General features: G+C 36.9%; 1 protein-coding gene and 1 long non-coding RNA gene across 2 annotated transcripts in view; one reads left to right on the top strand and one right to left on the bottom strand.

Moving 5' to 3' along the window:
• The window catches only part of LOC107747036 (disks large homolog 1-like), a 96,983-nt gene that overhangs the window by 59,767 nt on the left and 22,649 nt on the right, over nucleotides 1-14,567 (top strand). The window lies entirely within an intron of this gene.
• LOC107747015 (uncharacterized) lies at nucleotides 2,172-12,779 on the bottom strand. Its single transcript, XR_001640750.1, has 3 exons — nucleotides 12,769-12,779; nucleotides 3,469-3,473; nucleotides 2,172-2,242 (listed from the first exon to the last, which is right to left on the bottom strand). It is a non-coding gene; the product is annotated as an uncharacterized LOC107747015 (long non-coding RNA).

The raw sequence follows: 14,567 nt of genomic DNA, 5'->3' as shown, positions 1-14,567 counted from the left end.
TAGTGGAGGCAGGGTATTTAACAATTTAACAATAAACTTTATTATTCAAAATGAGTCTGACATCAGTGCACTCAACAGTAAACTTCACTTCACCTATTATAAATAACTTAACCCAAATAGAACAAAATATATATAACTTGAATTAAGAAATTAAACAAGGTAACTGTGTAGGGCAAGCAAGCTGCTGCCAAACCAACAGGGGCAGGTTTATGCAGGAAGCACAGCTTTTCCAAATGTAAACATAAAAATGAATTAATAATAATAATAATGAATAATTTTTTTTTTCACAAATTCTGTGTTGTGTATTTTCTGGTAATCAAATGAACATGCATAACATATTTAAATAAGTCTTTTTGCAGTTTAATTTTCACAGACACAGTCTATATATATATATGTACTGACCAGTTTTTTATTTATTCATCAAAAATAAGAAAATCCACGATTCCGTCCATGTTTTCTGCATCGCGGAAATCATAGGGCCCTGCTAATGTAGTAAACGAATATGATAAGCTCATTGTGAGAGTAAAAGACGGGGACATTGTTGTTTATTTACTTAGCATTGAGTCTCTCCAACTAGGTGACAACGTAGCGTTAAATCACCATTCAACAGACTCAAGCCAACACCACACTGCTGTCTATTGGACTGCAGAAAGATACTAACTTTTCAATCTGCTACGTTACTGACTGTACTGACAAACTATGCTAACACCGTGTCTGCACCGCAACAGGACGTGACAAAGCGACCATTGAAAATCATTTGAACTTCTGTCAGCACATCATAAATAGAACGAGGCATCAGTTTACTGCATCCAGTGTAGACAACATCACTGATTATAATGGGTTCTATTCTACACCGGATGCGAGCGGCGCGGCATGACAAAATACAATAGAAATCTATTGTATTTTGTCGTGCCGCGCGATGTGACGTGACTGATGTGATAAGCATGAGTTCTGGGCCGCGGGACGGCCGGTATAAACACCAGCATTGACTGAGTGGCCGCAATCAGCTCCGGTGGCCTTAACACAGGCTTTAATGCGCCGCAGATGCGTGCCGTGATGCACAGATCAGCTCTAGTCTCTAACGTCACTAAATCTGCTGTTAAAAATGAACCATCCATTCATCATATCATCATGCAAAACTAAGAATTCGAATCATTGTAATGTGACGATCAAATATAGGTGCGGGTGGGTGGTGGGCGGGCGGATAATTTGAAGCAGCGGACTCGCGTGAAGTTTGAGCTCATCCGCGCATCTCTACACTTCACAGACCTGGGTCGCCAGTAGCAAACAATGGAGCACACTCTGCTGAAAAAACGAAGTAATTACACCATTCAGAAGCATTTAATCTGCATTATATGTCCTGTAAAAAAAAATTGCATATCGGTGGCATATTCGCCGATACCGATATATCTGCGACAGACTCATATCGGCCAATAATATCGCCAAAACGATATGTTGGTCGGGCTCTACTTTTGGTAATGCTTTAACATTAAGTAATACATTTCTTACAGTATTTATTAATTATTGTTAAAATTATTAAAAGAAAATACAATTGTTCATTGTTAGTTCATATTATCCAAGTCCATTAAATAATATTAACAGACACAACATATTTTATTAATGTGTTATATGTTGAAAATAACATTTACTAATATTAATAAATGCTTTAGAAATTTTATTGTTAGTTCTTGTTAACTATTGCAGTTAACTAATGTCAACAAATGGAATCTTATTGCAAAGTATTACAGAATTTTTTCAATATCTGTTTTTCATCTGCCAAGCAAAAACTCTGATCATGATCACTTAGAAAAGTAATACACTTCTCAACAAACCACATTATTTCAAGCATCATTCATGTTCTTAGCACAAAGAATTAGGGCAGGTGTTATGTCCAAAATCTTATATCACAATATGAGTATGAGATTTTATTTCATGGTAATATTATATCACAATATAGTTATTTTTGCTTTAAATAAGGTCTTTATGATATAAAATTTTTTGGTACCATAGAAATTTCATAATTCTTGTCAAAAAACTCAAGCTCACTCAAGCGATTAAATAAGAATAAGAAACTAATTACAAACAATAGTACAAAAAACTACAGTAGAACAAATAAGAAATGCTACATACATTTAAATAAAAAATAAAAACTGCATATTTTTGTGTGTGTAAATTAAATATACATTTCTTCTTATTAAAGTTACAAAAGTAATTTAGTCAAGAGCAGCGAGAGATTTTCTTTCTGGAATTTTGACACATACAAGTTTGTGTTTTTAACAGTTCTAGCACTATAAAGTAAAAAAAAAAAAAAAAAACTTTGTTCACATACTCCCGCAATCTATGAGCAACATCTTTACGTGCACATGCCTCTCTGACAGCGCTCAGAAATAGACAGACAGCACGCACATAGCGAAATGAGTTCTCTTTTGCTGCTGATTGCATTTCAATGGCTTAAAATCACTTGTTTTTAAACCGTGATGCTTAATAGCATGTACAAATGATAGGTGTTCGTGACCACGGAGCACAGCAATGCCACGTGAGCGTGTATCTGCAACAGAGAAGATAGTCCAAAATCTCAGCCGGTTGACAAATTTCTACCGGTTAATCGTGTGTAGCTGTATATCACCCACCCCTAAAAAGAATGCAGAATGACTTATTCACCAGTGTCTAATATTTAGAGTTAGGCGTTTCTTAAAATACTGCAGCAGTAATAATTATGATTAACATTAACTATGCAACTTCTAATCTGTAGTATTGTGGGCTTTGATACTTGATTTAAGGTTCATATAAGCTACAAAAGCTCTTGTTGTACCTGTCAACTGTCGACTTTCTGAGCGGGAACTGTGTTGCAGTACAACTTTTCCGTGTGGGCTCGGTGGTCCTTCCTCTCTTGGTTCCTGCTTGGCTGTGCTCCCTGCAGTAGACTTGCTGAGTGCCGCAGAGTGCTGGATGCAGCGGTGGGGAAGTGATTCAGGGCCTCCCCACATCTCTGGCATGCACTCTCTCTCTCACACACACACACAAACATGATGAACACAGTCTCTGAGCCTGCCCAGAGAAAAGGAAGCCACTCCACAGAACATGAACACCTCTCTACTGTCCGATTGAACACTCACTGAAACACACTCACACATGCATACACACACACTCAGAGAAGCATGCAGGAACAGAAAGTGAGGAGCCCAGAGGTAAGCAAAAAAGACTTTATACTGTACGTCATGTCAAGTGTGGAGAGGAGGAGGGACGTAAACTGAAGTGATTAAGTGCTGTTTCGATGCTGTAGTTGTCAAAGTCGTAAACATTGTAAGTTGGCATTGCAAACTGTTGTCTAGAATGTTTTTCAGTCTGTCTTAAGAAACTCTGCAGCAAAGTGATTCACCCCAAAAGCTTGTCTCTCTCTTTCTAGTGCATTTTGGTATAATTTTCTTGTTTCATCTCTCTCTGTCACTCTTTCTAGTTTCCTTTCACTTTGTCTCTTTCCTCTTCCGTTTCCTTGTGTGTTTCTTTTAGAATCAAGTATTCTGGAGAGCCAACTAATAAGCACTTGATATCATCCCTTTTCTCTTTCTGTATAACATAATTTTTGCTTTGTTTTTAAAATCATGGTGATTTTATGATTAGTTATGTTTCACGTGAGACCCTTAGTGCTCTACTTGACTTATGTGTGCACTCACGTGCTGCATTTCACTGCTGTATGAGCAAACTTCCCAGCAAGCATGTGGCTGTATGCTGAGCCTGTGTGTGTGTGTGTGTGTGTTTGAAGTTGATGTGTTAAGGGGGGCGTTTGTGGTCAGATCTGATCCCCTGGTGCATGATGCTTTTTCTCATGTTTGCTTCAGCTGGTGGTGATGACACTTCCACTCAAGGGTGCTCTACGCACACACGTTTATAATGTTCAGTATATAGAAGAAAAGAAGGGGGCTCAGCACTGAGCCCTGAGGTACACCATTACTTAGCCAGACATCCCCATATTTTTGCTGGGACAGAGTGAGATAATAAAAAAAGCAAGACAAAAAGAAAGATAAAGTGCAGAAAGAAAGGCGGAATGAATGGAGATTATGTGAGTTGAACATGTTCCCAGTCTGTGTTCACATGGTCTCTGTTGATCAGCTCCAATCAGGATCTCTGACTACGTTGTTCATCCGTCTGCCATCTCATCTGCTCCCCTCAGAATAACGCCATTGTTCACACGGGCTCTCATGTTTCGGCCTGGCTACTCTGCTGTTTGGACCCAGACTGTCTCTGTGTGTGTGTTTGAGAGAGAGTACTCATATAACAGATGCAGGGTCTGTTCTTTTATATCAGTGACACGCACTCATAAACACAAGTGTTAGTGCACATCTTCAAACTGTCTAACCCAATACTATCTGCTTATTAGATCAGAAAAGTTTATTTTTCTGTTAATATGGGCCTCCCTGATTTGTTGCCTGCTTTATTCATCAAGGAGCCTACAGTAATATGAAATGGGTGTTTTGAAGCATGAAAATTCAGTGGAAACTTGAACGGATTTTTGTTAAAATCTTGATTTTAATGTTGATATTGATTTTATTAATTATGATGTGTAGAACATGTATTTTTATACAAAACAACAACACATCTGTCACCCTACAATATAATATATGAGATGTTGGTTAATCTCACACTGCCTGATCTCACACAGCAAATCCCCGATAATCCATAGACTTCAGTAGTTACAATGTTGCACTTTTTTATTAAAAATACTATTCTAACAATTCTTAAAGAAAACATTTGATGCTTTAGTTCCTGTGCTCACACAGCTCTAGGGTGTTGTGGGTGTTACCTGGATGTTCCTATATATGCAGCTGGTTGGGTGATCTGCATAGTTGCTATTGTGCTTTGAGTGGTTGCTAGGTAGGCCTATTTTCTCACTGGCCCAAGTCAAAATAGCCTGTCCATCTCTATGATATTTTAGTCCCTAGATATGTCATGAGATTTGTTTGTCTGTATTGTCATCTGCCAAGTAAAAACTAATAGCAGCCTTCTCCTCAACAAACACATTATAATGTACTAAAACACCTAAATAAAAAGAATATATAATGTTCAATTAAATTCAAGTTTATTTGTATAGCGCTTTTCACGATACAAATCGTTGCAAAGCAGCTTTACAGAAAATTAAGTTTCTACAATATATTTAGTAGTTTAGAAACAGAGAAACAAATAGACATAATTAGCGTAGCTGCTGTTCCAACCATGCAAAAATTATTTGTTCAACCCAAGCTAAGGAATAATAATGTGCATTTGATCAGATATAACTGCAGTACAAGATTATGAGATGCATTATTTGAATGCTTGGCCAAAGAGATGCATCTTTAATCTAGATTTAAACAGAGAGTGTGTCTGAACCCCAAACGTTATCAAGAAGGATATTCCAGAGTTTGGGAGCCAAATGTGAAAAAGCTCTACCTCCTTTAGTGGACTTTGCTATCATAGGTACTACCTCTTTATAAAAGTTAAGACTTGTCCACACCCTCCTTAGTATCTAATGAATAAGTACTAGTAACTTTACAAAATACACTAGTACCTAAAGAATAAACACTAGTACCTAAAGAATAAGCACTAGTACCTAAAGAATAAGTACTAGTACTTAATGGAAAATATACTAGTATCTAAAAAATAGGTACTTGTACCATGAAAATAGATACTAGTATGGATTATAGATTAAATGTTACAACGGCTTTCCGGACTTTGCTATCCTAGGTACTACCAAAAGTCCAGAGTTTTGCGACCTTAGGGAGCGTGATGGATTGAAGCGTGGTAGAAGACTCTAGTTAGGTACGCAGGAGCTAACAATTAAGGGCCTTGTAGGGAAGTAATAATATTTTGTAACTGATATGGAACTTAATAGGTAGCCAGTGCAGATACTGTAAAATTGGGGTAATATGATTATATTTTCTTGACCTGGTAAGGACTCTAGCCGCTGCATTTTGGACTACCTGTAGCTTGTTTATTGAAGATGCAGGACAACCACCTAGCAGTGCATTACAATAGTCCAGTCTAGAGGTCATGAATGCATGAACTAGCTTTGTCAGGATTCTTTGATGAATAGAAAGATCCAAAGATCAGCATTTATCTGAAATAACATCCGTCTAGTTGCAAATTGTAATCCAAGAGATTCTGTTTTTTGGTCCAATAAGTAATATCTCTGTCTTATCCGAGTTTAATAGGAGAAAATTATTGGTCATCCAATCTTTTACATTTTTAACACATTCTGTTAGCTTAGATAATTTAGAAGTTTCATCTGGTCTTGTTGAGATATATAGTTGAGTATCATCTGCATAACAGTGGAAGCTAATCCCGTATTTTCTAATAATATTACCAAGGGGCAACATGTATATTGCAAATAGCAGAGGACCTAGGACAGATCCTTGTGGCACTCTATATTTTACTGGTGATAATTGAGATGACTCGCCATTTAAATGAACAAAGTGGTAGCGATCGGACAGGTAGGATCTAAACCATCTTAAAGCCTGCCTTTGAATACCTGTATAGTTTTGTAATCGATCTATGAGTATGTCATGATCTATAGTGTCGAACGCAGCACTAGGATCAAGTAAAACTAGCAATGAGATACAGCCTTGGTCTGACGCAAGAAGCAAGTCATTTGTAATTTTATCAAGTGCAGTTTCTGTGCTATGGTGGGGCCTGAAACCTGACTGAAATTCTTCATAGAGATAATGTTTTTGCAAGAAGGAGCACAATTGAGCAGACACAACTTTTTCTAAAATTTTAGACATAAACGGACAACTTAAAATGGGTCTGTAATTTGCCAGTTCATTAGAATCTAGTTGTGGTTTCTTAACCCTCTTTGCGCCAAAGTCGCAAAATTGCGACAAGACGTCATACTTAATCAAATAGACTGTAGTTCCTAATATGGTGTAATATCTCATTTGTATTCCCTACCACTAGATGGCAGACATGTAGTACTTCAATTCTAGACCAAAATTACGTCACCTTCCTATTCAAAGTGTTTGAGGAAAGAGCAAAGCAAGTGAGCTATCGTGTCATTGATGCGGAAGCAGTTCAGATCTATAGCGTGCGGGTAAGCTGTGAGATTTGTGAGAGAAACTCGACATGCAAATAAGTTCAAACATCAATTCAATATCTATTATTTCCTGAATATTATGACATTCAGGAGGGCCGCCCCCTGATGACGTCATAATATGCAAATTAGATGAGTATATTTACACCCCACATAAACTTTCGGTCATGCTCAACATTTTTTTTAAATTAGATCTCTATCTTTAAGCCCTTTCAAGCCACAAGCTTTTGAAATCTTGATGTCAAAATCCAGCATTTTTCCAAAAAACCCTGGCGCCTAAAGGGTTAATAAGAGGCTTAATAACTGCCAGCTTGAATGGTTTTGGGACATGACCTAAAGATAATGATGAGTTAATAATATTGAGAAAGCGTTTTTTCTGCTACAGGTAACAGCTCTTGCAGTAATTTAGTGGGTACAGGATCTAATAGGCATGTTATTGGTTTAGATGCAGTGATAAGTTTATTTAGCTCTTCCTGTCCTATATTTGTAAAGCACTGCAGTTTTTCTTTGTGTGCGATGAATGAAGCTGAAGTACTAGACGCTGTAGAATCTAAATTTGTTATTGTATTTCTGATGCCATCTATTTTATAAGTGAAGAAATTAGAGATCGACCGATATATCGATTTACCGATATTTTTCCCGATATTTAAGCATTTTACAATAATCGGATATCGGTTTTGTAATATCGGATTCGCCGATAAACGCCGCCATCTTGTGGATGTTTTGAGAATTGCGCGCAGGATCAACATTGCAGTGCGTCTGAGGGGAAACAAGGCAACAACAGCGGCGTGCACAGGTACTTGATTTACTGTAGTTAGTAAACTTTATTTAACATAACAGCCATTAATGCACAAATTAGATGTATTACATAAATGCCTGATATGCAGTTCCCAGATTTTTGACTGTAGAGGAAGTAACCGTACATCCGTCTAGTTGCAAATTGTAATCCACGAGATTCTGTGTACTGTCTTTTGGTCCAATAAGTAATATCTCTGTCTTATCCGAGTTTAATAGGAGAAAATTATTGGTCATCCAATCTTTTACATTTTTAACACATTCTGTTAGCTTAGATAATTTAGAAGTTTCATCTGGTCTTGTTGAGATATATAGTTGAGTATCATCGGCATAACAGTGGAAACTAATCCCGTATTTTCTAATAATATTACCCAGGGGCAACATGTATATCGAAAATAGCAGAGGACCTAGGACAGATCCTTGTGGCACTCCATATTTTACTGGTGATAATTGAGATGACTCCCCATTTAAATGAACAAAGTGGTAGTGATCGGACAGGTAGGATCTAAACCATCTTAAAGCCTGCCCTTGAATACCTGTATAGTTTTGTAATCGATCTATGAGTATGTCATGATCTATAGTGTCGAACGCAGCACTAAGATCAAGTAAAACTAGCAATGAGATACAGCCTTGGTCTGACGCAAGAAGCAAGTCATTTGTAATTTTAACAAGTGCAGTTTCTGTGCTATGGTGGGGTCTGAAACCTGACTGAAATTCTTCATAGAGATCTTTTTTTTGCAGGAAGGAGCACAATTGAGCAGACACAACTTTTTCAGAAATTTTAGACATAAAAGGAAGATTTGATATGGGTCTGTAATTTGCCAGTTCACTAGGATCTGGTTGTGGTTTCTTAATAAGAGGCTTAATAACCTCCAGCTTGAATGGTTTTGGGACGTGACCTAAAGACAACGACGAGTTAATAATATTGAGAAGCGGTTCTTCTGCTACAGGTAACAACTCTTTCAGTAATTTAGTGGGTACAGGATCTAACAGGCATGTTGTTGGTTTAGATGCAGTGATAAGTTTATTTAGCTCTTCCTGTCCTATATTTGTAAAGCACTGCAGTTTTTCTTTGGATGCGATTAATGAATCTAAAATACTAGACGCTGTAGAATCTAAATTTGTTATTGTATTTCTGATGCCATCTATTTTATAAGTGAAGAAATTAGAGATCGACCGATATATCGATTTACCGATATTTTTCCCGATATTTAAGCATTTTACAATAATCGGATATCGGTTTTGTTAACAGCCATTAATGCACAAATTAGATGTATTACATAAATGCCTGATATGCAGTTAAGAAATAGAGATGAACTCACAGAGTCACGTAAGATAATCCGTCAAGTCCTGCGGTCGATCACTAGAAGAAATTCATAAAGTCATTACTATTAAACTGTGAGGGAATATTTAGATCGGGTGGCGTCTGGTTATTTGTTAATCTAGCCACTGTGCTAAATAAAAACCTTGGATTGTTTTGGTTATTTTCTATGAGTTAATATGTCACAGAATTAATGTGTAAAGTCATTATGGCCAACCAGTAATGTAAAATAAAAAAAATTCAATCAGCGCACTATAGGCTAAGTGCTGAAGTCCACCACTGCTTGGGACTGTTCTCTATTCATCCCCTTCCTAACAATTTCTAATGATTAAATTATTGACATTTCACTGTCAGGACTAATTGACATAGATGCTGAATATGGGGAGGGTTCATGACCCCCAGTATAAAATGTGCAGTTAGCACTTTCAGAGTCAGAGTTTTTCCTCTGACTGTGCTCTTCTTCCAGCCCAGAAGGCCTTCAGACAGGGTGACAGGAAATGAGGAGGAGTGTACCCAGATAGGAGGATGTTTTGGGGCCAAGATGCTTGTTTTCTCTGTGTCAGCATTCTCACAGTGTTCGCACAACTTTGGCCATAGTGCTCATGTGTTGTTTGTTAATTATTTTTTGTGAAATTGTACTTCTATTTTAAAATCACAGGTACAGAGAGATGCTGGGAGGGATGGTAGGCTCATGCTGTGTGTCCTTTAGCTGCCAGTGGACTCCTAAGAACTTTGTAGCTCATTAAGGTTAGCAGGCAACCTGAATTCAGCCGCAAGGCAGCACAAAATCAAACTCAACTCGACTGGAATTCTGGAGCTCGCTGCCTAGTAACTACATTTGAAGAGTTCAGATGCAAAAGCCTCTAAATGCCGTCTGAAATTCTCTTCTAAAATTAGCATTTTTATCAGGCTCCTATATTTATGTTCAGTTATTTCACACTAATTGCATAGAAAAGGACCTATACATTGCCATTAGAGTAAAATTACTGAACCTAAACATAGGAGCCTGAGAAAAAAATACTAATTTTAGACGAAAATGTCAGATGGCACTTAAAGGCTTTTGCATCTGAACTCTTCATTTGTTTTGATATTGTTTAGTCAAGTTTTACACGACCCACCATCTAGACTAGCATTAAAGGAATATTCAGGGTTCAATACACTTCCAGTTGAAGTAAATGGTGCCAAATTTTACTCTGTTTACCCCATTTTCCAAGCAGTGTTAATTTAGTAATATTTATATGCTATTATATTATTTATTGACATTTAGAATTAGCTTTTATTATTTTATTTATATTTTCAGTTTTAGTAATTTTGTGATTGTAAATTTAAATGTATATTTGTTTCTTATATATATATATATATATATATTTAAATAATTAGTTTAACTTGGTTTAGTTTGCCATTTTAATGCTTCAAGTTTTCAAAAATATTTTATTTATTTTTAGTTTATAATTTATTTCATAATTCTGTTTTAATGTTCTAAATTCTCTGTTTTTCCTCTAATATTCATGTTTTATTTTTCAGCTTTAGTTCAGTTAATGAAACTCTTTTAAATGGTTTTAGTTTTAGTTAAAAACAACACTGCCCAGCCAAAATTATTTTATAAAAGCACTTAGTTTTAACTGAAACTGTTCAGTTATTTTTAGTCACAGTTTTAGTGCGTATTGTTGTCATGTTGTCATATAACACAGTTATATCAGGTTACACAGCTTAGTAAGTAATTTTATCACACTAAAGTTATGAGCTCTCTGCTGTTTCAAGATGTCTCAGGTGTGAGCAGAAGAGTTGTCCCTACACCATCCTGTTTTATTTGAGATAATTGCATGTCACTTGGTGTGATTACTAACAGCATTGCCATGATTAATAGAGTGATTAGCCAAGTGCTACAGGCTGTTTTTTGGAGAAGGGGAGATGCAGCATGGGAATCTTAATTAGGTTTTCCATGTTGTGTGAGTAAACCCACGCTGCAGGCTTATATAGCCCAAAGCCACATTTGCGATTTGTAAACCAGGGTATTTTTAGCATTATTTTTAAAAGCAAGATCCATATCTGGACTCTAATCCGTTCTGTGTAAAATCTGTTTGCTCCATTTTCCAGCTTATTGTTCATTCCCTTGGTACAGCTGTCCAAAAGTGTCAGCACAAAGGGATTAGTTAATTTATCCACAATTTGTTATATTTGTACAACAAATATGCATTTAATGAGGTTGTTATCTTGAGAGGCACTATACACATTGTGATAAAACTGGATACTGGATATACTGTATATACAGTATAATGGACATTTCTTTGAAGCTATCACTCTCAGGGGCTTTTTATACTGAACTAAACCCAATTGTCTTTTTAAAGCCAGAATTAAGGCCACTTTTAACCCTGAGTAGCCCAGGATTAGGTTTATTCAGGTTTTTGGTGCAATGTCTGATTTATTTGAAGCAAAGGCTCTTTAGAGTCAAATAATGACTTCGTTTTCTTACCTGGAATAATATCACAGATGAAAATTCAATTAAAGTCAAACTTAGGACATTGTAGTGTAGTCGGGGAGTCATTTCTATCGAGCCACTTGAAGTCTTCTTGCTCTTTCTTTTATGTAGTTCCCAAGAGGTGTCTCAGAGCTCAAATCTAGTTGTCCTTTACCACTGTAATTAAACACTCTGTAAACAGCTATCAAACTTCTAATTAATTTCAAGTCTGCTCCGGATCCTGAGTCCACTGTCTGCTCAGCCTCAAACTCGACTGTCTCCACAGTCAACTGCAGCATAGGCATGCTGTCCACAAAGAGCCCCAGGAACGCCTCTCCACAACATTAAAGTCAAAATGCTACCCATCATTCAGACCTTACAGCTGGAATTTGACTGTCAGGATGGTCTGAACTATGCAGGAAAGTCACTGCAGCAATCTTTGTATTGTTTCTATAAAAGCTTCATTTCTATATCATATAGAATGTTGATGTATGTGTGTTTGGGTGCTGTGAAGCTGCATTTTACTTATGGAGAATCAATTCAGCATCAGAATCATCTCCAAAACAAGGGCCTGAGGTGGGTCACAACTGGCATATTTTAGCACAGCTTTTATGTGGTGTTGCATCTTGAAGCAAAATTGGAGCAGACAAAGAACTTGGCTGTGTAAAGATACCTTGAGAAAATGAGATTTTATTACTGACTGTGCGTTACAATCTCAAAGGTTCTCCATAAACCGTAGTATTGATTTGCAAACCCATAAAGTCAATTATAAGTGGCTCATGACAGATTTACAATGACAGACCTTTAGCTCCTAGCCCTTAATGTTACTGGCAGGTTTGATGCATTCTTCCTGTGTTTTGCTGCAGGCCAGAGCAAATGACACATAGAGGGAGAGGTGTATCCATCCCAGCCTCCACCACAGAGTGCTGATGCTTTACTGTAAAACCGTAATGTAGCACAGTCTGAGGCCAGACTGGATCTTCTCGTGCTGAAGGCATGCTGAAATATTAATGTCAGCTGGAGGGGGTTTAGCTGCAGGTATGATGCTAACGCAGAAGTGAAAACAGACCTGCTAGACATATTACTGTGCTACAGGCATGAGATGCTAAATTAGGAGGCTTCGAAAACAGACACTTGATTAACTTTTCTGGGATCGTATCATGTGTGTTGATGAGCAGATGGAAACTTTCTCTAATTTCCTTTTTTATTTGAATAAATCTATTTATTAATTTGTTAATGATTTAATTAAACACAAATGATTATTCTCAAAGCAGAGTCTTGTTGACTGGAGAAAGTTTTGTAAGAAATTAATAGATTTATTTAGCCAGGATTGATCAAAAGTAACAGTAAAGATATTGGTAATGTTACAAAAGATTTCAGTTTTTAATTCAATGCTGATTCAAATCATTAAAGGATCCTGAAAAGATGTTTCAGGGTTTCCACAAAATTATTAAGCGGCACAACCGTTTTCAAGAAAGAAAAAAAAACGTTTCTTGAGCATATTTGAATGATTTCTGAAGGATCATGTGGCACTGAAGACTTGTATAATGATGCTGAAAATTCAGCTTTGCCATCTTAAGAATAAATAATTTAAAAAAATATATTAAAATAGAAAACAATAATTTTAAATTGCAATAATATTTCATTATACTGTTTTACTATATTTTTAATCAAATAAATACAGCCTTTGTGAGTATAAAGAGACTAATTTAAAAAACATTAAAACATCTTACTAACTCTAAACTTTTGAACAGTAGTGTACATCCTTGTGACGCTTCATCCCCATCCCCAAGCACCTTTAGTAGACAGCAGACATGATCAGTTGATTCAGCATGAATTTAATGTGTGGTTCTGCTAATGTATCAGGATCTGATTAGCCGCAATCCCGCAGTCTCTTCACCTGAGTGAAGCTCTGTGTGAATGCTCCCTCTGCTGGACAACATGAGCGCTTACCCTACCCACATTCCCCTCTCTTCCCCATGTGTTCATGTATTTATAGTTCAGTAATACAACTTGCACTGGCAGCTTTGTGTTAATGAGACTATCAAACTCTCTTTCTGGGTAATATAACTGTGTTTATTGTTAATTAAGTGTTGTGCCATATTTTATCCTGACAGCGTCGATACTGAAATTAGCATGCAGTACATCACTTGACTCTGCATAAGTACCCGATATTTGTAATTACAGTTAAAGTAGACCTCACTTCCTGAGCTGATTTGTGCTTGTGATCCATACTGTGCTGTGTGTTGAGCTGAATCAGGAGCTTATTATTGGAGAACATATAAAAGATCAGCACACGGATGGATTGGTTTTAAACTGTGAGTAATATTTTGTTGACCAAAGCCAGATTTTTCCTCCTCGTGCCAACCATGCGAACGACGATTCACTTTCTGACCATTTACCGTGCCGTCAGTTCACATCACGGCTGATTTGGTCTCGGAATGTCATGCACAGTTGAGTAGATTCCTAAAATAGAATGACCTTATATTACATTTTACATGGGCTCTGTGCAGTGACAGCTCTGTCATTTTTAATACTGTGATTTAAAGGGATAATTCACACGCAAATGAGAATTTTGTTATTATTTACCCACTTAAAGGGGTCATATGATGGGATTTCAATTTTTCCATTCTCTTTGAAGTGTTACAAGCTCTTGGTGCATAAAGAAGATCTGTAAAGTTGCAAAGACTAAAGTCTCAAATCCAAAGAGATATTCTTTATAAAAGTTGAGTCAACCACGCCTACCTAAAACAGCTCGTTCTAACACGCCCCCACATGTCTACGTCACGATGTGGGAAGATTTGCATAACACCGCCCAAATGTTCACGCAAAGAAAGAAGACGTAACTTTTATTCTCGCTGTAATATTGAAAAGTGAAAAGTGAAAAAGTGAAAAGTGACGTGACATGTGGCCAAGTATGGTGACCCATACTC

This window comes from Sinocyclocheilus rhinocerous, unplaced genomic scaffold (assembly GCF_001515625.1).
Source record: "Sinocyclocheilus rhinocerous isolate Xijiao unplaced genomic scaffold, SAMN03320098_v1.1 scaffold708, whole genome shotgun sequence".
Lineage (NCBI taxonomy): Eukaryota > Metazoa > Chordata > Actinopteri > Cypriniformes > Cyprinidae > Sinocyclocheilus > Sinocyclocheilus rhinocerous.
This window is presented reverse-complemented; position numbering and strand designations above follow the sequence as displayed.